Raw genomic sequence first — 27863 nt, forward strand, 5'->3', positions numbered from 1 at the left:
TAAACATCCCGATAACATTGAAAAATTTTAAGCACTTATAATAGCTAAACGTACCATTTGCAACATATCAATAAGATTAAAGTGTGTACCCGCCACCAGCTGGTACAGCAACGCTAAATGCATGCGTTAATTGGCTAATTTACTAGAAGAAATAATAAAATTAATGAACAGATCAGTAGATGTAAAAATAGATTACAACACATACACTCATGTCAATTATACCAAGCGTCACATTGCTTCACATCAATTTGTTTTTCAAGAATCCCACAAGACCTTCCTAATTGTACAACAGCACAGATTAAAAATCTCTAAGCTATGCATTCTTTCTACACGAAGGATATATCTGGTGGTTGTACAAAGGAGAAAATGGCTTCGCCGAAGACCTCATACAGTGACCGCAGGAGATGCCCAGCTTCGTGATCCTCCTTCCACGCTTGCCGCAGCACCGTAGAGACTCTCTGCATATGATCGCTGCCGAATCGCAACCGATGCAATGTTTTCCACCATTTTTCCAGAGGATGAAGCTTGCATCATGCCAGGGTTGACTAACTGGGTGGAGAAGCCATCCATGGCTCCTTGCATGTTTCCTGCCATGGAAGCTGAAGCCATCGAGTTGACTGACACGTCCGTTGCCATCTTCAGAGGTGGCTGGGACGCAGAGAGATCTGTACTGGATTTCCGCTTATATGAAATTTGCAGCGCAACATTCCCTTCCTTTAAAATTTTAATTATGTATAACTCTTTGTGGTATTATACATTGCATAGTGAGCAGTCTGAGGACCATTTGGCAATTTATTGCCTGTCGAGACATGTCTAGTACAAATATATTTAACACTTACTTGGGTTGTTGGTTTCAACTCTTCTATTGCTCCTCAAAAGAGGCCTTGCCGATGGAGAAAGCAAACCAGGAAATAATTTGAGCCGGTTGTACAAGCATTTTCCTGCAGCACACTGAAAAATGCACCCCTCTGGTAAGAAACTTACCTAGCCATTGGTTGGTGCACCAAAAGATAGTAAAAATATATTGACTGAAATGTTAGTCAAATGTTTGACTAATTCAAAAAATGAGTGAGGATTGAATAGGATCTACCGCGCTTGGCTCCAATGCAGATATCCGTTGAACAGCACCATAATGTTGAGTCAATGATTTTGCAGGATCAAGAAATGCATGGACCAATGTTTTCGTTAACCGGTTTTGAAGGTTGTGATACACATGACCAAACCTGCAAAGAATTGTTTCCAATTAATTAAGAGTGCCATGCCAAAAATGATAAAAAAAATTCGTACAAAGAGTAAAGATTAATTAGCAAAGAGAGCCAGAGATTAACGTTCAGCAACACCCTACCTACACTTCATGACCAGAGCATGTAAAATGCTATGGACCTATCACTTGGGAAAGAAAAAAAATGGAATTATGGGAGATAATACACAAAGAAGTCATTACCCACTCAATACATGCATAAAAACGAAATGAATCTTCTGGCCGCATATTGCATAAAAATATTTATGAAAAAATAATATAGTAATTGGTTTCTAGAAGGAAAACAGGTATGTATGTAATCTAAGACGAACTATGGAGTGGAGTAGTGGTTCAACTTGTGTCATTTAAGCAATAGATTACCTACCGTGAAACTGATCATATCTCATATGGAGTTTCATCTTTCAAAAGTACTTAAGATGGCCCCAAGAAATAAAAAAATTTCTGATAAAGTGAGAGTATGAAATGGAGGTCAAACCTGTCTCGACTTGACATTCATCCTAAGGTTTGGGCAAAACGATAACATAGTGCATTTTCGTATGTTATACAGGTTTTGTGGGAAGTAGAGATATAATACATTTTGTACGAGCGATCTTAAAGACCATAATATAGGAATTTTGAGCACCAAGGAGTGACTAATATCTTCAATAAATTATTACAGACAGCACCTACTGAGACTCTTAGCACGCACTCACCTCCGACATACCAAAGCAAACAAATTGGCAGAGAAGTCTCTAAGTTCCTAGTGGCTGTCTGAGAGCCTATGCCCTAGCCTTTTGGCGACAATGCAAGTGATCACTGATGGCATCAACTGGTGCAACTGGCAAACAAGAGAAATATTGCTAATTTAAAAGAAATAAGATGAAAACAAAATTACGCGATGATTTAAAGAAAAGTCGGGCACATAAAGGTATCATAACCTTATGGTCAACCACTTACATAAGGTTCAATATGAATGTGTGGATTTCGGAGAAGGCTCTGGACTACACGCATGAGAGCAAAATAAAACAGTAAGGTCACCCAAACTCCTGGTAACCTGAAATTCGGATGGGTACAAGCGTTAAGGTAATACCATTTCACACAAGCAAACCTGAAAACAAGTGTACAACCTCGTCTGCGATGAAGTAGGAAAAGTAAGGAGCCAATGGGTGAAGGCCTGAATCTTTTGCCAAGCTCACTAATGCTTCTTTAAAAAGTGAAGTCTCAGATCTACTCATAGTAAGCTCAGCTATTTTATCAAAGTACATCTGCAAAGTCAATCAATAAAGAGGAGAATAAGTTACTTGGAAAAATCTCTAATTAATATATAGTAAAATATATCAAGTCACAATACCTGTAATCCTCTAGATGATACATGCTTAACAGGAAGCTTGACATCAACCGGAAGTCCTTCATCTTTCCCATGCTCAGTCTTCTTATTTTCAGGTGGTGGTACAATAACTGAGGTAAAATGGTAGTTATCAAAACACATATGTTTTCTCCATCCCATCCTTCCCTAAGTAAAAAGATAAGTTCTGTACTAGATAAGGATATGACCAAATTTTGTCGAGGTAAAAAGCAAGAACTAAACATATGATGGGCAATAAAAGAGCTAACCATCAATAGGAGGATTCTCCGGAATTGCAGGCTGCACCCCCTCGATGGCTAGCCAATGCGCTACAACTGCTGTGTCAAGAGGGGCTTTAGGCAGAGGAGCTTCGATAATCTGCACGACACCAACAAAGAAGAGAAATTTCAAACGCATGATTGAATTAAGTAGTACAAAATTTAGTCATTATAAATTTGTACCCACCTCTTTGAAGTCTACCGCATCAAGATAGAAGAGATCCTTATGTCCCACAGCTCTCTTAAACCTCAATGGATCACCAGAAGCAAATCCATATGCAGGCTGATTGAGAACCCAAAGCATTAAAATAAATGCCAGCAGAGTTAGTGTGCAAACATAATTTGTAGCAGAGGTAGTTAGACCATGTGCAACATAGAAGCACTATAGAAAAATTACATATTCAGCTTTATTACAATTTCAATAAAAGTAATGCGGTTACACAGAAAATGAAGCTAAACAGAAAAGTTCACGTACTAAACAAATTCCATATATTTCCAAGGCAAAACATTGACACAGTCAACATGTAAAATTAGAGTGTGAAATTTGTAATATCTATAAAAGTCCATTATATTAATTGTAAGAAAACAGCAGAACGTACTAAACAGTAAAGCCACAGATCTAAACCAATTCGAGAAGCACAAACTTTCTTGTCACTAGATCACATCTATGAACTCAGGAAGCGATATCATAACTATAGTAAAAAAAAACTGACCCAGTAAAACAGAACCATATCTTTGCTCAGCTGACCACTCCTGAAATGAGATTTGAGTTAATAAATATGGAACAGATTTTAAGGCTGGAATCTACTTGCTCTACTGTTTACCCAACCAAAGACACAGCTACAGGGCATAGGTTTACTTTTTTTAGCTAATATAAGCATTCCTAAAACTCTTAAACATCTTAAGTAGAGTCACACTTTTTGGAAATACAGAACATGATTCAGAAAAACAATACCAAGGAAAATATACTAAATTCATTAGCTAACAAGTCACAAGTTCACAACATACCATGCATACTGGATTTTCGAAACCTACACTATTATTATACTGAAATTTTATTAATGGAAGGGAAGTCACCTCTACATTCCTAAGGCTGAGAGTACTCTCAACGTCATCCGCAGTCAGAACTATCCTCTTTGCATGCCGCATGCATTTAATAGCCTCCTGTAGCAATCATTTCTTTTCAGGGTTTACTTATTGTGAGGAACAATCTAAATTCTATTCTAAGTAATCACTAAATTGATCATTTATACAATCACGATCATAATAATTAACCAGAATTCAATTCCGGTAATCCCAGTAGATATTTTATACCTAAGATCGGAACACAAGTCTTTACAATATGCTTCATCATATCAAGTTATAATAAAGAGCGTGTAAAGAGATTATATTACAAGTCTTTAAATTATTACAATTTTCATCCAGTAACATAAACGAACGCTAGAAAAACAAAAGAACAATTTCACCTCCTAGATGCTTAGAGATACAACACAACAGAATATATACAGTCTATTACAATAAAAGATAGGTGGAGCCTTTTGCCCAGAAGCACCACCCCAAAACAACATTACTCGAGTAAATGATATTACTCTCGCCCGTCACCAACATCGGTGGGCGTAAAGTAACCGAACACTACCTCTTCTTCGCCTGCACAGCTAAGCAACGTGAGTACGAAGGTACTCGCAAAACTTAATCCATAATGGGTACATATAATAACCCGACTCTAATAATAATGCATCTAAATAATTTAGTAAGGAATCAGCCACAAGGTTAAGTGAGTTCATATGCAAAAGCAGAATTTAACTCAAATATATGAGCATCTACACCTAACCATAAGCAATCTTCTATCATGAGATTTTTAACCCAACATAAAAGTAACTTGATCCAATTCAAAACATCATTAACCCTTATTAACCATTCCTCAACAACCCATAACATCATTCCACATTGAAACTCTATGATTGATGCAAATAGATAGAAGTATGCTCATAACTGAGAGCGCAACAATTTGAATTATTTTTACACCCTATAGAGGATACATCTTTACCCACATGACACGAGGACCATTCGGCTTGTGCGACCTGCTAAAGTTCACACAAGGGTACTCGTGACAACCTTTCCAAATAAGCTCTAACCGTTTGAACATGTGTCTATAGGTGCGGAGCTCATCTATAACTACTCCCCGAGTAAACTAGATACCTCTACAAATCTATTATGCTTGCAACACCATAGACTCACACGCTAAAGGGTCACAACTACAAAGGTATTCAACTCATCTGTCCCATAGCCGGATACGTGGTAAGTACAAAAAGGTGCAAAAGCCAACAACAACGATGAACGGTGCTTAATCAATGCAAGTGGTCTATGGCCTTCGTGTTCCTCTGCCTACCTACCCCTAATACCACCCATATCCTGTCTCATCCTCACAACTCATAAAAATCAATATCATCATTACCTAAGCTCTAAGCTTGTGAACTAATAAATAAGCCCTAAGCTCGTGAACGATGGCCGAACCAGACCACCACTCGACTTCTACCTAGGACCTATGTATTGCTAAGTATTTTTAATAGTTTTAAGTTATACATTAACATGGTTATACCCAGGCTACAATGATTGAGATCATCAGTAACAAGATAGGGATAAATGCAACAAGATAGGTTCTACCTAATTCCCCACACAGACATTACTAAACATGCAGAACATGCATAAAGCAATAACTCATCAATCTCAACTCCACATGATCCAAATTATGTGATGAAATATGCTTAGATTCTTGCCTTGGTGCTCAGCTTCACAATCAACAGCAATAAACTCCGGATCGCCCCCTATCACGCCCGCGTCACGATCTGATCCTTCATTCTCTAAAGAAGAGTGCATGAAATACGATGAGCATGAATGAGATACAATAAATTGAAGCGCAAAAGCTCATGGTATAAATAATGTACTTAAGGTCTGTTCAAAACAGACTTTAATTAAGCTAGCTATTAAGATTAAATGAACTTCAACAGTGCAATCATCACTTTCATACCAACAGTGCAATCATCATAACATGAATTTTCCAAGTGGTTTTATAATTTTAGAACATTGCATTAATTAACTATGATTTAATTAAGCTGAAACACATTTAATTAATTAATTATCAGAAAGTATTTCTTGAGTTCTAACATTTTTAACATGTAGCTCATACTGATACAAGCTAAGGAAACTGGTCTCACGATTTTTAGAGTTCGTATGAATCAACTATGAAATATATAAGCTATCAGCAAAGTATACAAATAAAGGAAAAACGTCTGATAAACAGTAAATCCAGAAGTTCCGAGTTCAGACCGGAAGTTCAAGGTTGGGATCCGAAAGAGCCTCTCAGGACATCTGATGAACAGTAAATCCTGAAGTTCCAGGTTTAGACTGACTAAAAGTTCCGATCTTCACCGGGACCTCTATGGTGATGTCTTTGGCAGCTTTTGGAGTGGGGATTTTGGACCTAGAGCATCAATTTGATCTCATCTACCATGTAGGATAACATTCATAAGCCAAAACCTGCCCTAGCTTGGTCATCTCCAAGCAATGGTGGTGGAGGCCATGGTTGAGCTCTTTGGAGCTCAATGCGAGTAGAGACGATCATTGGAATGAAATGGGAGGGGGCTGGGATGCTCACCACATCCTAGCAAGTTTGTGGCTCGGTTGTAGGAGTTTGAGAAGAGTCAAAGCTTGAGATGGCGTCAGGGAAGTGGTGGCTGGCTTGTGGAGGAAGAAGATGTGGCTAAGGGGATTAAGCTCGACGAGGAAGATGACCTCCGGTGGGCTGCGGTGAGGTAGCTCGCCCAAGGACCTCCTCTTTGGCCTCCCCTTGCTCCTCCTCCACCTCCTCTCCTCTTCTCTCTTCTCTCTTTGGCTCGGTTGGGGGAAGAATGAGGCAGGAAGGAGATCCATACATTAGATGGGAGGGTATGAGATAGGTGAGGGAATGACAGGTGAGTCCATAGGGAGTTTTCCTTTCATGCTAATTATTTTCTCCCCTCTTGTTAACAACAAATGAAAATCTAAACATGCTCTAAAATTACGCCGATTTTTGTGGTGATTCTATAAGTCACAAAAAAAACCCATTTTAACTATTTCCACTTACATGAAGAAGGTATAACTAATCGTAGAATTCTTTGAAAAGAGCTACTTTTTAACTTTGCATGAATTATTAGAGGATCAAGATGACTTCCAAAAATTATGGAAAAATCACCTAAATTCATCTTATCTAGTGTACTAGATGTAGGAATTTGTTTCAACCTTAATTTATGTCACACCCTGATTTTCATATTTCTCGAATTTCTAAATTTTTCCAAGATTAGATTAAAGGTTGAACAATTAGAATAGGAAAATTCCTATTTTCTCAATTCAAATTCAAATTTGATTTAGGATATTAATTGTTTGTATGCATTCATGTTGAAAATAGGCATATATGCTTTCCTTGAATTTTTATTTGGGCTCTTTTGAATTTAATTGAATTTTTTTAAGTTAAATCTAATTTTCAAATGTTTCAAAATGATTTCATGAGTTCAAATATTTTAATTAGCTTCCAAAGGTTTTCTTAAACTCAAAATATTTTTATTGGTTTCCAAAATGATTTAAAGCTTGCTGTTAATAGTGTAGGTCTTTCTTTGTTTCCTTTGGTTTTTATTGGAGGATTTGTTTTGAATTTGGTTTGCTTTCATTTGAATTTCAAAGGAAATTAGAGTTAGAAAAGAAAAAAAAACCTAAACCTAATCCTATCTACCTAGCCCAACCGGCTCTCCCGACCCGCTCTCTCTGCCGATCCATTCCCACGCCTCCTCCCTATCTTGGGCCAACCGTCCTGGCCCATTCCCACACTCGGCCGCTAGCTCCCGAAGGCATCCACCCCTTTCTTGCTAGCATCACGTGCCACCGACAGGTGGGTCCCACGCCCTCGTCATCTTCCCTATGGACTCTCGTCGTTGAGTCTGAGCCGGAGCCACGCTGCCACCTTCTTTTCCGACTTATGCGCCATGGACTCATTGGATCTCTGGCTATTTAAGTAGCCCGAGAGCATCTTGTCCGGATCCACCGCAAACCCGCTATCTCCTGAGCTCAATTTTGCCAAATTGCCACCGAGCTCGCCAATTCACCTCCTCCGCGACGCATTGCTGTCGACAAGCCATCTGCAAGCTTTGCCGTCGCCTCCTAAGCGCTTCCGTGCCCTCACCTTGGCCTCCCGGTCGCCGGAACCCTGTCACCGATGACAACCCGAAGCCACCTCTATATTCTCTCGTCGCCGGATCACCCCGTCGTCTCTCCAATGCCATCAAAGTGTGAGGTGTTATCATCTTCCTTTTCTCTTCCCGCTCTGCCGCTCACCGGTGCGTATTGTGCATCGGAGCGCCAATCGGACCAACTCCAGCAAGCCTCCACCACCGTCCTAAGCTCCCTCCACCACATACTCCTTCCCTCTGGTGCCATCCTCTCTCAGTCATCGGATCCATCATCTACGGCTCGCATTAGATTGGCCACATACTTCTTCGTTAGCCAATCGAACACAACCACATGTATTACTTAATCCCAATCAGCTCAAGTTGCCTCCTCAGCCTACCACATCAGCAAAAATTTATGACGTGCCCAGCCACCTCACCGAGTAAGCCCAGTCATCATTGATCTTTTCCAATACGAAAACAAATCCATAGATTCTAGGATATTGGCAATCTTGCATTTAAGCCCTCAAACTCTTCTGCAATTGCATAAAAGCCATCGTATTTTTGCAGATCAGTCCTTAAACTTTCCTATATTTACAAATAAGTTCCTGTGTTTTTATAAAAAGGTTCCTAAACTTTTTTAATTACAAATTAGTCCTTTCTCAAATTTAATCCAAAAATTATTTTAGCCACAACTTCTTCGTTTTAACTCCGATTTGAGTGATTCTTGCGCTCAAATTTTTCTAATATAATGATCTATCAAACCATGCCAGTTTCAAGTATCAATTCTCAAAACTTTATAGTAGTTTTCCCTCATTAACATTTAAGTCTCTGTATCATGAAGATATTATTTTGATTAGTAAATTTATGGTTGTTGAAATAACATATAGGTTCTGATCAAATCCACATGTCATTGTATTACAAACATGAGTTTATGATATTAAAATAATATATTAACTTTGTAAGTCACTAATGTGAATGATTCAATCAATCATTTCTATCATTTCATGTGAATCCTTTTTTATCATCCCATGTGAAACTCTAGTTCTTATCTTTTCATCTTTCTTTGAAAGAAGTCCTATCAATTATGTTTTCCTTGTCCATCCCAATCAAAGATCCTAGTCTATCATTCTATTTCTTTTATTTGGAATTAGGAGTTTATTTGGTGTTTATTGAATGTTGTTTTTGTTTGTCGATAGAATTTGCGATTAGTCAACAACGCTTCTGATTTGTTCGAGGGACTTCAAGATCAAGATTTTGACAACACTAAGCTGCATTGGGAAAAAGGCAAGTATGCTCCTTGATCATATTGAACCTCTATTTTGAATGTTTTGTTTTCCAAAATTGCATGCAACGTCTGTCAACTTGATGGGTAATCACCTATGTTAGGGTTTACCTAGTTCATCCTTTACAATCCTTGAAGCTAAGTGGTAGTTGATATGAGTCTCTTGGGTAGATTTTCTTAGCTATGCTTTTGGGATGTTGGGAAGTGTCATATACATGTTTAGTGGATATATGCAATAGTGATGATAAACTTGTTATTAACATGGAACCCTAGGACTTGGGCAAGGAGTTGGTTTGATAATGGTGGTTCATGTGGATACATTTGAAGAAAAGGTGTTAGGTTTTGTTGGTTATTTTCCTGTTGGTTTGATAATGGTGGTTCATGTGGATACATTTCAAGAAAAGGTGTTAGATTTTGTTGGTTATTTCCCTGTTGGTTTGATAATGGCGGTTCATGTGGTGGGCTTATAGATACGTTCCAAGAAAAGGTATTAGGTTTTTTTGGTTATTTTCCTGTTGGATAGTTTTTTCCCAAGTGTCACATATAATGTCCAGTTTGGAGCGACAACCCAAGAAATACCATACCAAACATGAGGATGATATGGGTAAGGCTTACAATATCAATTAGACATTTGGCTAGCATTCATTGGAGTATCAGGACCTAATTGATGGACCATGCTTCGTAGTGATTCTTCTGGCGGCACACCACTGGTGTGTGTTAAGTGTCTTGCAAACATGACACCAAGGATATCACGACTCGTGGCTAAAAGTTGGACAACCTCTATAGAGTGTAAAACTATTATAACAGCCATACCCACGATTTTGGGAGACTTGGATCCTCACATGATTAGTTGGTAGTGGAATGGTTTTGGTTTTGGTTATAGTACAGGGAGTACTAGATGGTTAGGGGTACAAGGTGGGGAACCTTGTATGCTAGTTGTTGGGTTATTTGGATTATATTCACTTAAATAGCTGTTTTATGCTTTTCAGTTACACTACTATTTATTTACCCGCATTTATGCAAATAAACCCTGGAGTTAGCTTGTCGTTGTCATAAGCTTGCATATCATTATTTCCCATGTATACTTGCTCAGCACGTCATGTGCTCACACTTGCTATTTTCCGCATGCCATACGACATGTGTGGTGCTGCTCAGTGAGTGAAGATGTTGAAGACTATCAAGATGAGGTTGTGAAGTTCTAGGTGTGTGTCTCCCAGTCGATTGATTGTGGTGTTGTTGGGTACTAGTGCTTCTGTTCCATTGCAGATATGTTCATAGAAGATAATATATGTCAACTGCTGTAAAAGTTTACGTTTATTTAATAAAAGTATTGCTTTTATTACTTCACATGTAACATCCTTATATGTGTTGATCATCGTGGGCACACACAAACCATATCTGGTTTTGTCCATTAAAACCGGGTGTGACAGGTTGCATGGCAAGAATTAAAGTGTCTTAACAAAACATCACTTCCACTTAACTTCAGCAATTAACAAAAATTACATAAACATGTTGCCAATGCATAACCATGATGACATGATGCTTATGATGCATGATTATGTTTAATGACATGTCTACAAGATTTGGGATGTGACACTTATGTAACAATAAAATTAGCAAAAGTAGAAAATAGGGTGCAAACTATATAATGGAAAGGTAGTCAATTGTGAAAGTCACTAGCTAATGAAGCATCTAGATATTGGACCCCTGTTCTTTGTTTTCCACTAATACTGTAACACAATTCCAATAACCAACTGAGCCTAGCTCCCTAGGGAAGAATCCTACTGAATAAACTAATGATGTAGTGTAGCTTTGAATTATCTCACAAAACACTACTACAGAACAGTACATTACTGCCGGCTCCAAAACCCCCTTCATTAACGGTTTTGGAGCCGGTAGTGGGTAACGGCAGTGATAGTCGGGGACTATCACTGCTGGCTCCATGGACCCGCAGTGAAAGGGGTTATCACTACCGGCTGAAGGATTCGACCGACAGTGATTCCCTAGGTATCACTGCCGACTGGTGGTTTTAGTCAGCAGTGTTGTACCTCCCCCTGCTACTCCGGCCCTGTTCTCCCTCCATGTCCTCTCTGTCCTCCCTCTCTATCCTCGATCTCTCCGTCTCTCTCCCACTCAATACATGCATACAATGAGACATATGTAATGTAAATCAATTATAAAGACATCTTCATTAATACATAGTAATTCATGTCACACATATATATATAATAGTTCTCACAAGTCACCCCCCAGAAAGTCAATCAAGCTGAGCCAGTTCAGTATCGACCGCTGCGTCGTCTAAGCTCCAAGCTCACCGGCGTGTCAAAGACATCGACGTCCGACTCCTGAACGCTAGTACAGTTTGAGCATTCGGCCTCCTCCGCAGCGCACTAACGGGCCACCCTCTCATCCTCCTTCTCCTAGGCACGCTTACGGGACGCTGCTTCTTGCTCCTCCGTAGCACAACTGATGGGCCAACCTCTCATCCTCCTCCTCTTGGGCACACTGACAGGCCACTACTTCTTGCTCCTCCTTCACATCATCATTGGAAGGCCATTCGATCGAAGAATCGTCCGACAGTACCAACTCTGAAATATACCTTCATTAATACATAGTAATTTATGTCCTATATTAGTACATAATAATTAAAGTCCTTCATTAAAATGGTGTCATTTGGCGATATATAAGCCGTCTAACCCTCTAGTAGATTTCCTCCTTATCGCATACTCTGTACTAGAAGGTACAGGCACACCAATCAATTTAAGATTCATGTAGTCGACGCAGAAATCAATAACCTCCTTGGTTTCCCAGCCCTTGGCCATGCAACCTTTAGACCGATTTTGGTTACGAACATATTTCTAAAGAACTCCCATGAACCTCCCGAAAGGGTACATCTGATGCAGAAACACGGGGCCAAGAATCTGTATGTATTTCACAATATGAACAATGAGATGCACCACGATATCAAAAAATGATGGAGGGAACAACGCCTCAAGCTGGGATAGTGTCTCGACCATGTCTTCCTACAGCTTATCTAGCTTGGTCGGATAAATGGCTTTCTATGATATCATGTTGAAGAATTAACACAGCTTTATGATTGGGTTTCGGACCTTCGGCGGCAGAATACCTCTAATTGCAATTGGAAGCATCTGTGTCATCATCACACGACAATCATGAGTCTTTATGCCAGTTAATTTCAAGTATTTCATATTTACTAGTCTCTTTATGTTGGTGGAGTAACCAGCTTGAACTTTGATTCCATGCAAGCACTTGCATATTGTAATTTTCTCTGCCTTGTTCAAAGTGTAGCTAGTGGGGATAAGATATTTGTTGCATTCTTCTATCTCTTTGGGACATAGATCATATCTAAGTTTCAAATATTTTAGGTCCTTCTGTGCTTGGAGTGTATCATTTGTGTTGCCAGGTATGTCTAGTAACGTAGCAATCAAGCTAGCACACACGTTCTTCTCAATGTGCATGACATCGATTGCGTGTCGAACCACCAAATCCACCAATACGCTAAGTCATAAAAGACAGATTTCTTTTTGAACATAGGAGCTCTAAGATTAGACTTTGGAACTGGTGTACTCCCGCATCCATTTCCATGGATAACCCTAACTCCCTTTACCATCTCATATACCTTTCTCTCAGCGCGATGCTTAGGAGGTGATCGAGTCTCAACTTTCCCATCAAAAGCTCTCCTGTTGTTGCGGTACGGGTGATCCTTGTGAAGAAATTTACAATGACCTAGGTACATTTTTTGGTTGTTCTTAAGCCACAAGCTCTTTGTTTCATCCAAGCAATGCACGTATGCACAATAGCCTTTGACAGTCTGGCCCGATAGGTTGCCAAGGGCTGGCTAATCTTAGATTGTTACGAACAGCATTACGCGTAGGGTGAAGTTCTCTCATTTGTATGCATCCCATACCTGCACACCATCGTTCCACAGTATTACAAGATCTTTCATTAATGGTTTTAGGTAGACATCGATATCGTTGCCAGATTGCTGTCACACCCAGTTTTAATAGACAAAACCAAGTATGGCTTATGTGTGCCCAGGAAGTTCAACACATATAAGGACATCACAAATGAAGTAACAAAAGCAATACTTTTAACTTACAATTGTTTAACTCTTACATTAAAGACTTCACCTAAACAACTTATTAGTTCAACGACAACAAATAAATGACGGCAGCAGAACAAAAGCATTGGCGACCGAGCAACTCCACAGGCACCGACTGGAAGACACGCTCCTAGTACACCAGGTCGTCGTCTTCAAAGTTTTCCACTGAGTAACATATGTATTGTGGGAGATAGCAGGGGTGAGCACATAGAATACTTAGCAAGTGTGGGAAAGATAATGATATGTAGGCTTACAACAAGAATAGGCTAACACATGGTATATTTATGTAAATGCGAGTAAAGAAAATGGTAATGTAATTCAAAAGCATTAAGCAGTTGTTATGTCAATATAACCCAATAACCCAACCACTAGACATTACCCAAGGCTAACCACCTTACAAACCATAACCATCCAACCGTCACCTGTATCATCAACCTATATCGAAACAATTACCATGACCAACTAATCATATGAGCATCCAAGTCTCCTATAATCGCAGTCATGGCTATTATAACAGTTTTACACTCTACAAATGTTGTCCAACTTTTAGCTATGAGTCGTAATATCCATGTTGACGTGTTGCACAAACACTTAACACACGCCAGTGGTGTGTTGCTAGGAGATCACTACGAAGCATGGTCCATCAATTAGGTCCTGGTACTGCAACAAAGCCAGCCAGATGTCTAATTGATATGCGAAGCCTTACCCTTATCGACCTTGTGTTTGTTATGATATTTCTTGGGTTTGGTACGATATTTCTTGGGTTGTCACTCCACGAACCAGTCCTTATATGTGATACTTGGGCAAAGACTATCCAACAAGGAAATAACCAATAAAACCTAACACCTTTTCTTGAAATGTATCCACAAGCCCACCATATTAACCATCATTATCAAACCAACTCCTTACCAAAGTCCTAGGGTTCCATGTTACTAAAACAAGTTCATCATCACCATTGCATTTGTCCAAAAAATATGTATATGACACTTCCCCAACATCCCAGAAGCATGGCTAAGCAAATCTACCCAAGAGACTCATATCAACTATCACTTAGGCTTCAAGGAATATAAAGGAAGAACTAGGTAAATCCTAACATAGGTGACTACCCATCAAGTTGATAGATAATGCATGCAATTTTGTAAAACAAAACATTTAAAGTATAGGTTCAAGATGATCAAAGACATTTGCCTTCTCCTTGCTGCTGCTCAGTGTACTCTAGCTCCTGGTCTTGACGTTCCTGAAACTAATCCGGGACATTGTCGTCTAATCGCACGATTGCCGGCAAAGCACACAAACAAACATACTAAGAATAGTAAACAAAGAAGAAGATCAACAAGACAAAACATATCTATAAAGATAGAGCTTTAGAAAATGAATCCAATAGCGTAAGAATCGGTTAAAACAGAGTTAGGACGACAAAGTTATGCTAAAAAAGAGTTTAGGGTTTAATATGAAAAAGAAAAGAACTTAATTTGAAATAAACATAAAGTTTAGGGACCTTTTTGAAAAAATAAGGGGCCTATTTGTAATTATAGAAAAGTTTAGGGACTAAAGTGTAAGAAGACTTGGGCTTTTATATGTAAATAGGAAAGTTTAGGGGCTTATTTGCAAAATTACCAATGAACATAATTATTTTAGAATTATTTTTATACTAAGAAATCATCTTTTAATGTGTAGGCGCTAACAGCAGTTCGCACATCGGCTAGACAACTGATGTGGCACTGATGTGGTAGGTGACATGGCAGGTGACGAGGCATGGGTGCTAACTCGGATAAGTGATGACACATGGTGATGTTTGATTGGTGATGGTGGCGCATGGCCGAAGAATTGTGCGAACCTCTTTGCTGGTGTCGAATCTCGATGGCAAGCAGCGGCAAACGAAAAAGAGAGCAAGGGGAGTCCATTTTAAGGCTTACCGAGACCGGTGCTACACCAGAGATGCGTCGGTGACGATGAAGGTGGTGGAGCACTCAAGTACTCGACAGGAAGAGGTCTCCAGCAGCCGAGGAACCAAGGCAAAGGAGGGAGAAGCTTTAGCGGTAGCAAATGTCTCTTATGGTGGGCTCGGCCGAAGCTATAGGGCACTAGAGTGCCGTGGCGGTGAGCTTCACTAAGGCGACGATGACTATGGCAATGGCAAGATCGATCTCAGTGAGATGCGTTGGAACTCGGTGGATTGTCTTGGGGAAAAGACTGAGGTCTAGGACTCCTTGGCTGTGGTGAGATTTTGAATCAGACTCGGCTTGCGGCGGCATTTTGGAAACGGAGAAGACGGGAGCGAGGCAGGGGTGAAGGTGGGAAGCGGCCAGGTATGTTCTCGGGTGCGGGCAGAAGGTGGGAAGTGGCCAGGTATGTTCTTGGGTGCGGGCAGGCGCACGTGGGAGCAAGCCGAGTGGTGAGTGGCGAGTTGGGCCAGGAGCACAGACGCAGGCCCGGGCGAGAAGAGAGCGGGAAAAGTGGGCCGATGCTAGTTGGGCCAAAAGGAGAGGGGGAAGGCCCAGGTGAGGGTTTAGACTTTTTCCTTCTCAATTCCTTTGCCTATTCGCCATTTTAGGTTTACTAGGCCCAAAAGATGACGATTTCAAGTTGGAGCAGAGTTCTTGAGCTTTGGAGATAAAATGAGTATTTGGGTGAGATTTGAGTTAGGAATCATGTTGCTAGGTTGGTGACTCAGTTCTAGACTCTATGAACTATCTCAAACATGTGCCCTTTTTTGGTTTCTAGAGGCTCACAAATCAAATCGGCCGAGATTTCCCCCTTGAAGCAGTCTCTGTGGACAACCCGGATAATCCAGATTGACCCGGATAGTCCGGGTAAACCTAGAGAAACCCCATTGAATTGTCTTTAGAAATTGTTAGGGTTTAGGGTGCAATTTAACTCTAGAACCCTTTGGATAGGGCATATACATGTTGATGTAGCACAGATCTAGCATGCGAGTAGAATTGGCTAGGGAAAACACTTTAGAACTCAACTCGGCTAGAACCCGGATAGTCCAGATTAACCTGGAGGGTCCAGGGAAATTAAATTTAGATTGAGCCGAGAGCCCCACTTGGAGCCTCGCCCGGAGTGTCCGGCCCAATTCGGAGTATCCGGCCTAGACCCAGAGGTTTTGAGTTATTTCAAAAATGGCTAATCGAGAGCCCTCACCCAGGGGTTCATCCGGAGGTTCAGAAACCCGAATACTCTGAGTTCAACCCGGAGTCTCCGGCCTCCTGTTACTTTTTCGGCATTGTTTAGATCGCAAGTTTCATTATTCCTTCATATGTCTTACACCTTTAGCTTGTTGTTATGCATTTTGTAGCATACATTATGCACTTTATTCATGCTCATCATTGCACACACTCTTCTTTAGTCAACGAAGAATCTGAGTGTGTCGCAACTGTGGTTGAAGGTGATGCCAATCTACACGAGTTTTGTGAGTGTTACGTGTGTAGCATAAGGCAAACCCCAGAGCAGCAAGGCAAGAATCTAAGCATACTTCTCCCATTAATTTGGATCATATGTGTCTAATGTGATAAATATGCTATATGTACATTATGCATGCGTTCGACTCGATGTCAGGTTTATCATAGGTAGAACCTATGTTGATGGACTAATTCTCCTACCATGAATAATTGTTGATCTGTATCCTTATAGCCTAGGTTTAATATGATGTTTTCTAACATAAAATGTTATTCGTGATGCTTAGCCAGTGCTCAGGTCCTCGGTAGAAGTTGAACGGTGAAATGTTTCATTGTTCATGAGCATCGGCTTTAATTACTTGTACAATGATCACAATAATGGGTTGATGGTGTTGGTTAGATGGGTGGTGAGGATGAGATGAGATGTGGGCGGTGTTAGGGATGTTTCGTCTGCTCAGATGTGGAGTTCCCCTTAGTAGGTCGGGAGAGGAACCTAGACATTGTAGACCTCTTGCGTCGCTTAAGCATCAATCGTTGTTGCAATTGGCTCTAGCACTTACCGTACTTACCACATGAGTACACCCTTGTATGGACCTGTGTGGTTATGCTAGCCGTATGGTCCTCAAGTCTTGTGGTAAAGTTGTACCCCCCTACAGGGTGTAAAAACATTTTGAAATGTCACGCTCTCGGTCGTGAGCTTGCTTCTGTCCATTTGCAGTGGTTGTAGAGTTACAAATGTGAATTGAGGTGGTTGATGGGTTGAGATGGTGCTTTCCGGATATTATTCCTATGGTTTCTTTTACATTATGTTCAGTTGATGTTTATGGGCTAGTTTGTTACATTGGTCAAGTATAGATGCTCACATATATTTATGTTAAATTTGCTTTTGCATAAGAATTTACTTAACCATGAAGTCGTATTCTTGCTAACATCCCAATGCATAATCTTTGGAGTCGGGCTATTTATAAGTGCCCATTATGTATTAAGCCTTGCGAGTACCTTCGTACTCACACTGCTATTTCAAGTGCTACCGGTGAGAAGAAGTTGGTCTTTGGCTACTTCACACCTACCGAGGGTGGTGACGAGCATGAGTAGGCAACTAATTTGATGTCATGCTTTTGTGATGGAGTCTAAGGTCATGTGCCTCAATCCTTCTTTTGTTGTATAGTATTTAGTCTTCTACTGCGTAGTTTCTTTTGTTGGTTAGGAGTTGAGTCTTTTTTATCTCCTCCTAGCTCTCTTTTGCTGTAAATTGTAATAACTTGGCAAATTCTTAAGAACTTGTAATATAATTTTAATTGCTCTTTCTTAAACTGTGTTGTGATGCTATATGTTGGAGAGGCATGTGTTCCGATCTTAGGCAAAAAACATGTGCTGGGACTACCGGGGTGGTATTCTGTTTAATCATTGTAGTCGTGATTATGCAAATGATCAACTAAGTGATTAATTAGAATAATATCTGGACGGTTCCTTACAGTGTGGTATCAGAGCTTGGATGAAGAAAGTAGCCTAAACATGCTTAGAACGTGGGTTACTAAAGTTTCTTTTATGCCTCCTCAGGGTTAATATGTATGAACTTTCTATAATATGCCCCTAAGTGTTACGTATGCGTGCTCGAAGCACTTGGATTGTTTGTTTGTGCATTGTGTCATTTCTTGTTATGTTGCATTAACGCATCCCAATAGCGGCAAGTATTGGGGGCTCAACCGGTGCAAGATAGGGGCTCGGTGTGTCCTGTAAGGCGATGGTATATGAAGTGAATACATTAGCAATAACGTATGAACATCCACCATACACTGGTAGATATGATTCTCTACCCATGTGGCGGTTACATGGGGTATCCCATAAGGTGATGGTACGGGACATGAATACATTGGTAGCGACGAACGAAACATCGCTTGTGCGGAGAGTTGCACAAGCACCGTTCATGCAAATACTTGTTCTTCTTGTGCGAAGGTTGATGAATGTGATTATGATGCTTGTATGGGAGAGAGATGCACTCGAGAAAAAAAAGAGTAGATGAGGATCGAGCATTCATTTCCTATCTCTCATTTTGCACCGTACCTTTGAACATGCATTTTTCTTGATATATGATGCCTTAGTGCGCATCACTTGTTTGAATCCGACATAGCAAAGATAGCATTGATCTATGTGGATGACATTTTTGCCTCTCTTTTATCTTATCACCACAATAGGATGATGACCTGTTAAAATCTTGGAGATCGTCCCGAGGGTTCCAATGAGAATAACCCTGTGCCACCCCCACCACCGAGCATGGTGGATGTGTTGATGCAGATAGAGCAAAATCGCCAAGCTCAAACTGCTCTCCTCGAGGACCTCGCGCGTAACATAGCCCCTAATGAAGGAGGTGGGGCTAGGTGCCAAGATGACTTCGTGGATTTCCTTCGAACTCAACCACCCACTTTCAAGCGTGTTGAGGACCCGCTCAATGCATATCATTAGCTTCACACCATCGAGTCGAAGCTTGCTTTTCTTCAGTGTGAGGACCATGAGAAGACACTCTTCACCAGCCATCAGCTCCAAGGTGCAGCTGGCGCTTGGTGGACCAACTATATGGCCTTGCACCCCACCAATCACTAGGTCTTGGGTGGAGTTCCGCCAGGCATTCCAGGATTTTCATATTCCCAAGGGCTTGATGGAGATTAAGAGGCAGGAATTTATGGACCTCAAGTAGGGAGGCAAGCCTGCGATGGAGTACATGCAAGTGTTCAATCACTTGGCATAGTATGCTCCACAAGAGGTTAGCACCGATGAGAAGAAATAGTATCGCTTTGTGAACGGCCTCACTTCCAAGATGCAAGACTGTCTCTCGATGCTTGAGTTGGTGAGCACCTCCCTCACAGTGGAGTTCAAGATGAAGAATCATCAAGAAGAGAAGAAGCGCAAGAGGACTCCGTCACTTCCTATGGGTGGGAGCTCTCAACACCAGCATGGAGAGAGTCAACCCCCTCAATCCCACATGATGGCTTCAACTGCTCCGCGGTTAATGTGGATAATACGACGTCCAACTTTTTCCGCTCTGCAAAGACAACCTCCGCCACCCATGGGGTCTCAAGGCAGTGTGACAGGTGGTCCCGACGGCCCATGTTACAACTATGGGCATGTCGGGTACTTTGCGCGGGAGTGCCCTTTCCCGAAGCTCATAGGTGCAGTGAATGCTCCAAGGCCACCACCACCCACGCAATCCTCCCATCAAGCCTTGAAGACTGTGCAAGTCCTAAGCACGGTCATGTCAACTACACCATCACTGAAGAAGCTCAAGAAGGAGTGAATGTGTTGATGGGTATGTTGCTTGTGTATTTTAATTCTATCGTCGCTCCTGCAGCCGTTCTTTTTTATTCTAGAGCTTCACACTCATTCATAACAACGAGTTATACTCGGCGTCACAAGCTGAAAGTTAGCGCCACCTCTACACCTTATCTCATAGCCACACCCAGAGCCAACGTTCTTGTTAATCAATGTGTGAGTAAAGCGTTGGTTATTATCAATGAGATGTCCTTCAGTGCAAATTTATTAGTAATGGACTCCGAAGGGATAGATATCATTTGGAATAAATTGGCTTACTAAGAATAAGGTTGTTATTGATTGTGCTCAGCGAACTTTCACCCTTAATGGTCTATCCGATGCCCAGATTCCTGTGTAGTTTAGTGACATAAATCCTTGTCTTTATGCCCTGAAGGTTATCATAGCCACGGATTTTCCGATTATTCTGGTCGTGTGTGAATTTCCTGTTGTCTTCCTAGAAGAATTTTCAAGAATGCCACCTGATCGAACCGTGGAGTTCTCCATTGAGCTATTGCCCGGTACAGCCCAATTTCAAAGAGGTCCTATTGGATGTCACTGAACGAGTTAGCGAAATAGAAGAAGCAAATTCAGGAATTGCTTGAGAAGGGTTTCATTCATTTGAGCTCCTCACCTTAGGGATGTCCGGCACTCTTTGTTAAGAAGAAGGATGGTACTCTGTAGATGTGTGTTGATTACTGTCCATTTAATGCTATCACAATCAAGAACAAGTATCCACCGTTGGGGAATGGGTAGGCTACGCTAGCCTAAAACAAAAATTTTCTACCGCAATCACCTAGGAAACCATGCTAGTAGGAGATCATAGATCATTACCTGATACGCGTTTGCCCGGTCTTCCGAAAGTAATATGATAAGTCAATTGGTGGAGTTTCGACGTTGATGATCCAAAAGCTCTGACCAAGTCAGGTCGAAAACCCTCATAACCACTACACCACTACTCTATGGTTATCGATCATGCCAAGATGTAGTTATCTCTTGTTCACATTTCACAATTTCAGCAGGGGTTAAAGGTAGAAAAGTTATTTTCTTTCCTTTATGCATAAAGGTGTACTTATTACTTCTAACATGATGTGTTGCATCAATATTAAACTCCCATGGTTGTCCTAACAAAAGAGAGCATGCTTGCATGGGAACTACATCGAAATCAGCACAACCATGGTAAGAACTAATAGAAAAATGCACCTTAGATGTTTGCATTACCTTCGCCTTACCACTGTTGTTGAACCATTAAATATGATAAGGGTGAGGATGGTTTCTTGTCGGTAAGGCAAGCTTCTTGATCATATCATAACTTACCAAGTTGTTGCAGCTTCCTCCATCAATAATGACTCGAACACGATAATCTGTGACTATGAGGAACATCTGAAATAAATTGTGGCGTTGTAACTATTCCGCTTGCTCCATTTGAGTTCTTAACACTCACTACACAATGTGGGTCCGATAATCCTCCGTGGCACTGGCATTGAACACTTTCTTATGGTCAATATCTGTCTCACAACCAACCTCATCACATGTATGGTTAGCTGCAAGAGCATATTCATCCTTAACATCACTAGCACTTACATATCCACCGTCTTCTGTTACAATGTACGCTCATTGACTTGGGCAATCCTTCATGGCGTGGCCCATTCCCTTTCATCGGTGCAATACAATCTATGTCAATCGGCCTGTAGAAGCAACCGAAGAAGAGCTCTTAGCTGGACCCTACACACTTACGGATTTGCTTACCTTGGGAGCGTGCGACGGTGTTGAAGGTACTGCTAAACGTGCCCTACTCGAGAAGGGGGCAGCATACCGTGTAGCTGAATGTGGTGCTATTTTGACTTGTCTCGGTGTTGATTTTGAAATTGTCTTCTTCCAAAATTGCTCTATGGCCTCTATTGTCGTCCCTGCAATTCTTTTTCTGCCAAACATGCAAGTTGGAACAATTTAGGAATATTATTGTATTATTTGTAATTAAATATGTCCTGAATTTCACGTCTTAACCCTCCATAAAAGCATGCCATTGCATCCTCTTCATCCTCAATAACATCACAACGCAACATACTAATTTGTAGCTCCTGATAATATTCTTCTACAGATCTATCACCTTGGTTTAAATGCTATAATTTTTTATTCAAATCACGTTTAAAAGAGGGTGGAACAAATCTATTTCACATAGCAACCTTTAAAGCATTCCATGTGATAGGCGCTAATCCATCAATGCATACTCTATTCCACCAGATAATTGCAAATTCTTTAAATTCACTAGTGGCTTGCCTAACTCTATGTACTTCAGGAACTAAATGAGCATTAAACTTCTGTTCAACCATCATCTCCAAATCTAAATACTTTTCAGCATGATAAGCACCTACAAAAGATTATATGGTAAACTTAACCATAGCAAATGGATCTTCATTAACATGTAGGTTATGTTGCTGAAAATTATTACCTCTCATACCTTGACAGTTGAAGTTTAATCGGTCCTGTTGTCATGCATCAAAGGCGTCTTGTTGTTGCCTCAAAATTTTATCATCTGCGATGGACTGCGCCATGAGGATCCATATGCCCATGGTTTGGTGGCTGATTAACCACTTGATCAAAGTGTGTATTGAGCATGACAATACTATCATTAAGTCATTGCAATGTAGTGTTTGTTTCTGCAAGCATCTTATCGAAGTCATCATTAATAGCTTGTCGATGATCATTCAACACCATTGTGAGTTCTTCCCTCAAAACACATTCTTTCGCATCCGATGTTTCACATGCCTTGGTTAGTAGTAGACAGAAGATAACAACGAAAGATAAATTATCCCTATCAACTACTCGCTGGTGGAGGTGGAGTCACACACTCTCAAACATCTTAACATGCTCTTGCAAGTGTTCTTACCAATCACCACGGTTTGCACAACCGATGGATGGTTCGTGATACCTTATCAGGTGCGAGTGAGGTAGTTGCAAGGGGAGAAACTGTTCTGATCGAGAGAAGGTGTAGCCTGGACAGACAGTATTTAGTAGCAAGGAACAACAATAATTGAAAACAGATTCATCACAGTTGCTAGCCCGAACACATTTCTAGACTTAACTCAAGCAAGATGAAAAACATAACAAACACAAGCACAATGGAACAAAATTTGAAATGCAAATTGATTCTCTCTTTTCTTTTGCACTCCTTTCTTCTTCTTTTCTGGCACTCTTTGCTTCTTTCTTGCATTTTTTTGTGAATGTGATACAACTCAAAAACTCTTCTACTGCCTTTTCTAAGACCAGTGAGGTACGTGGGTCACAAACTTTTTATGGAGAGTAGGGGTATAAAGGTAATAAAAAATACTCTCTCTCTCTCTCTCTCTCTGAACTTTGGCTACCTCTGTTTTGGCTATGGTGGTTGGATCCGAGAAGGTGGGCGATTCTGACTAGGTGGTCGAAGTGGCTAGTCAGGACCCCGAGTGGATGGTTGGAGTGACTGGTCGGGACCCTAAGTGGGTGGTCGAAGTGCCTGGTCGGACCCCGAGTGGGTGGACAGAGCGATTAGTGGTCGAACCTAAGTTGATGGTCGACTTGACTAGTGGTCAAACTCGTGTAGATGGTTGAAGCGACTAGTGGTCGAACACGACTTGATGGTCGACTCGACTAGTGGTTGAACTCGAGTAGATGGTTAAAGCGACTAGTTGTCTAGCACGACTTGATGGTCGACTCGTCTAGTGGTTGAACTCGACTAGATGGTTAAAGCGACTAGTGGTCGAACATGAGTTGATGGTCAACTTGACTAGAGACACAATCTCGGCTATTGCAGACAAGGGCAGGCCAAGATATTCGACAAATAAACAGCAAGACTCGATACTAGATACTAGATCATGATGACTCGACCAGCAACGAAGACACCAATGATAGACTCAAACTCAACAACATGAATACTGAAAACAAAATGGCGAAGGCATAAAGGGGTTTGGACAGTGGACAAACTAAGATCTAAATATTTTTACGGAGCAATTTTCTGGACTCTAGGTAATGGAAATGATGAAACAAAGGGGATACTTGAGAATACCTAACAAGCAACCAAGGCTCTGATACCACTTGATGCACATTTGCCTGATCTTCCAAAGATAATATGATAAGTTGATTGGTGGAGTTTCAACGTTAATGATCCAAAGGCTCTGACCAAGATAGATCGAGAACCATCGCAACCACTACACCACTACTGTATGGTTATCAATTGTGCCAAGATGTGGTTGACCTCGCCAAGAAGACTTTTCCTGCAAGCGAATCGAGAACACAAGCAAGAACAGGTAGATGCAATCTGAATATTGCTAATTACTAATGAAGTACTTGAGTTGGGGTTCCACAAACCGAACAAGCAAAATCCGAGCCTAAATTACGATGGCTACTGTGTATATATAAGGGGAATGTGAGGAGGTCAACCTAGGGTTGTGCAGCTTTGGAAAGAGGCGTACACAACCTAGAATCCAATCCCGACACGATTACAAGACCCAACAAGGTCCAAAACGGTAGGGTAGCACATTATTTCTTTGACTCTAACTAAACTATAAGAGATATTTGGTTGAGCTCATATCCAGTGGAAAGGGCTCATCATAATCTTTCCAGAATGTCCAAAATTGTCTAAAACTGATTTCATATGAGAGAGTTATACCTATTTTACTGACGTGCTATCCTAAGGCACGACCACGACCACGACCACGACCACGACTTCGACCATGACTAGAGCTTAGCCTCAAATCTGATGAGACTTGGCCTTAGAGGGGTGATGTCCGAGTAAGGTTGTGGTGCTTCTCTCACACTCCTAAGCAATAAAACATCATAAGAATTTAGTTGGAATCTATCCAAGGAAGAATGAACAGCGAGAAACAATTTCAATTGGTGGTCTAATTATCGTGCACGTGCTCTTGTAATTAGACCTTGTATCATTTGAGGATTATTGGTGGTATTGATCGTATCCAAAGGAGCCATGGGCTCATCATTACCACTTGATGCATAGTGCAGAGGAAGAAGAGATGGAGTATACCGATCCAATGTAGGACTCTTCATTTTTGCCGGAGGTTTAGTATGTCTCTCCGTTTTTGTTGGAGATTTTGTAGGACTCTCCATTCTTTTAGGAGGTTTTGTAAGTCTCTCCGTTTTTGTCAGAGGTTTTGTAGGACTCTCAATTTTTTCCGGAGGTTTTTTGAAGACACTCCATTTTTTGTGGAGGTTTTGTATCCCCTTCGGCATGTATTCATGCCGAAGGCCCTAAACACTATCGGTGCTACGCAATATCTTTCAGGAAACCTAGGCAATCTTGCCTTCCAATTTACCGAAGCATACTACGCCCGCAATGTGTAGGCTTGTTGTGCTCCCGAGGAAATGCCCCGGGTGCACCGCAACACTATCCACCCGGGGTGTGCCCTCGCGCGTGGCATTTATATGACCGAAGCTACGCAATACCTTCCAGGAAACCTAGGCTTGATGCCTTCATGGTGACCTAAGCATGCTACGCTCATGGTGTATAAGCCTATCGTGCAACGAGGATTCCTTGCGACAACATTCCTTAGAGCACTGTATCCTCACATCAAGGTCATCCCTTGATATACGACGTCCACACTACCGAGGCTATGCAATGCCTTCCAGGACACCTTGGCATAATCTACCTTTTAGGTGACCTAGGCATGCTGCGCTGCTGTAGGTGTGTGGGCTCCACTGCCTATTATGGCAAAGCCTACCATCCGAGAAACCTTTTCAGGTAACCTTAGGTTTAGGCAAGCAATGCTTATAGGTGTGTGGGCGTGTCACGCCTCATGAAGGAATCCTTCGGGGGTACCGCAACTACATTACCAAGGAAGTCCCTTGGTAACCGGCATCTACACACTATCATGGCTATGCAATGCCTTCTAAGAAACCTAGGCTTGATGCCTTTGTGGTGACCTAGGCTTGTTGTGCCCGCAGTGTGTAGGCATGTCGTGCAACGAGGATTGCTTGCGGCAACATTCCTCAGAGCATTGCATCTCCACCTCCGAGGATATCCCTTAGATAGTGGCTTCAAAACTACCGAGGCTATGCAATGCCTTCAAGGAACACCTTAGCAAAATCTACCTTTTGGGTGACCTAGGCATGCGACGCAGCTACAAGTGTGTGGGCCTAACTGTCTATCGAGACTATGCGATACCTTCCAAAAAATCTAGGCAGTGTTGCCTTCTAAGTGACCTAGGCATGCTACGTCCGTGGTACATGGGCTTATCATGCCTCCCGAAGAAGTCCTTTGGGTGGTGCTGCAACACTATCTATCAAGGAAGTCCCTTGATACGTGGCAACTACACTGCCAAGGCTACACAATACCTTGCAGGACACCTAGGCAATCTTGCCTTCCAGATGACCTAGGCATGCTACGTCTGCAGGAGTGTAAGCATTTGCCTGGTTATGTACTAGTTAAGTTTTGTAGTCTACTGTTGGCAATAAGCAACTAATTGCAGTATAAGACATAGCTAGGTTAGACGACTATTTGTAACTCAAGCCAAATGAAGATGTAACTTAAGTTCTATTGCTTACTGCTAAACAGGGACATAATCTAGATTTACCATTTCTATCTAGTGGCTATATGTTGTAAAAACTTCTAGCAGTAAGGTTGGAGGCCTCCAAGATGTTTTGATCTTACTGTATGAAAGATAGACCAATTAGGTAAACTATCGATAGGTAATAGTGGGCGTACCTTTGCCAGAATAAGACCTCTATTATGACGCTTGAAGGTCTCGAAGCCTATGGCTAGGCCGGGAGAGGTGGTCCTCGACTCCCTCGGCCCTTAGTCGCTGCTCGGCTCCGGAGGTAATCCGTCTGGAGCCTAGCTACGGTGTGTCAGAAGTGAAGCAGAAGGCTAGTTGGGAGAGGTGGTCCTTGGCCCCCCTCAGCCCTTAGCCATTGCCCGGTTCCGGAGGTAATCCGTACAGAGCCTAGCGACGGTGTATCAAAGGCGAAGCTGAAGGCTAGTTGGGAGAGGTGGTCCTCGACCCCCTCGGCCCTTAGCCATTGCCCAGCTCCAGAGTTAATCCGTCCAGAGCCTACCTATGGTGTGTCGGAGGTGAAGCCGAAGGCTAGTCGAGAGAGGTGGTGGTCGACCCACTCGACCCTTAGTCGTTGCCCGGCTCCGGAGGTAATCCATTCGGAGCTTGGCGATGGAGTGTCACAAAGCTGAAGGCTAGTCGGGAGAGGTCGTCCTCGAACCCTTCGGCCCTTAGCCATTGCCCAGCTCTGGATGACTCCTCGTCACTGGGATACTGCACCGTCAGTGGCAGAGTTGGTGGCGACGGAGCAGGGTCGGAGGGCTAGGGATTTTCCTGGGAGCTTGCCCCAGGATTCCAACCCCTCTGTCGTACTTCGCTGGTTCCCTCTGCGGTCAGGCATCCTGCTTGTCTTCCGAGGTATTCCTCTTAGAAGGTCGTGAGGGTTTGTCAGTCGTCGGTGTTGTGGCCATGCTACGGTCCATGCAGGATGCACCTGTATGATTCCACAGGTACCGGAGCTTGTGGTTGACGTTGAGGTCACTACCGGGGGCCGCATGCCCCAGAGCCCATGGTTTCCCCAGGGCCTCCTTCCCTTTGGGGAGATCATCGAGGTCGTCCGATGAACCGGCTTTCAGAGCCAGAGTGGCTCTGACTACGTCTCCCTGGACAAGGTGGACTTTGGGATTCCTACACGCAGTTGGCGTCAT

At 41.9% G+C, this 27863-nt stretch overlaps 1 pseudogene; it reads right to left on the reverse strand.

Moving 5' to 3' along the window:
* Positions 1 to 160: 160 nt before the first annotated feature.
* LOC133896854 (transcription initiation factor TFIID subunit 6-like) lies at positions 161 to 27863 on the reverse strand (annotated as a pseudogene).

Source organism: Phragmites australis, chromosome 17, assembly GCF_958298935.1.
Source record: "Phragmites australis chromosome 17, lpPhrAust1.1, whole genome shotgun sequence".
In the NCBI taxonomy this organism is placed as follows: Eukaryota; Viridiplantae; Streptophyta; class Magnoliopsida; order Poales; family Poaceae; genus Phragmites; species Phragmites australis.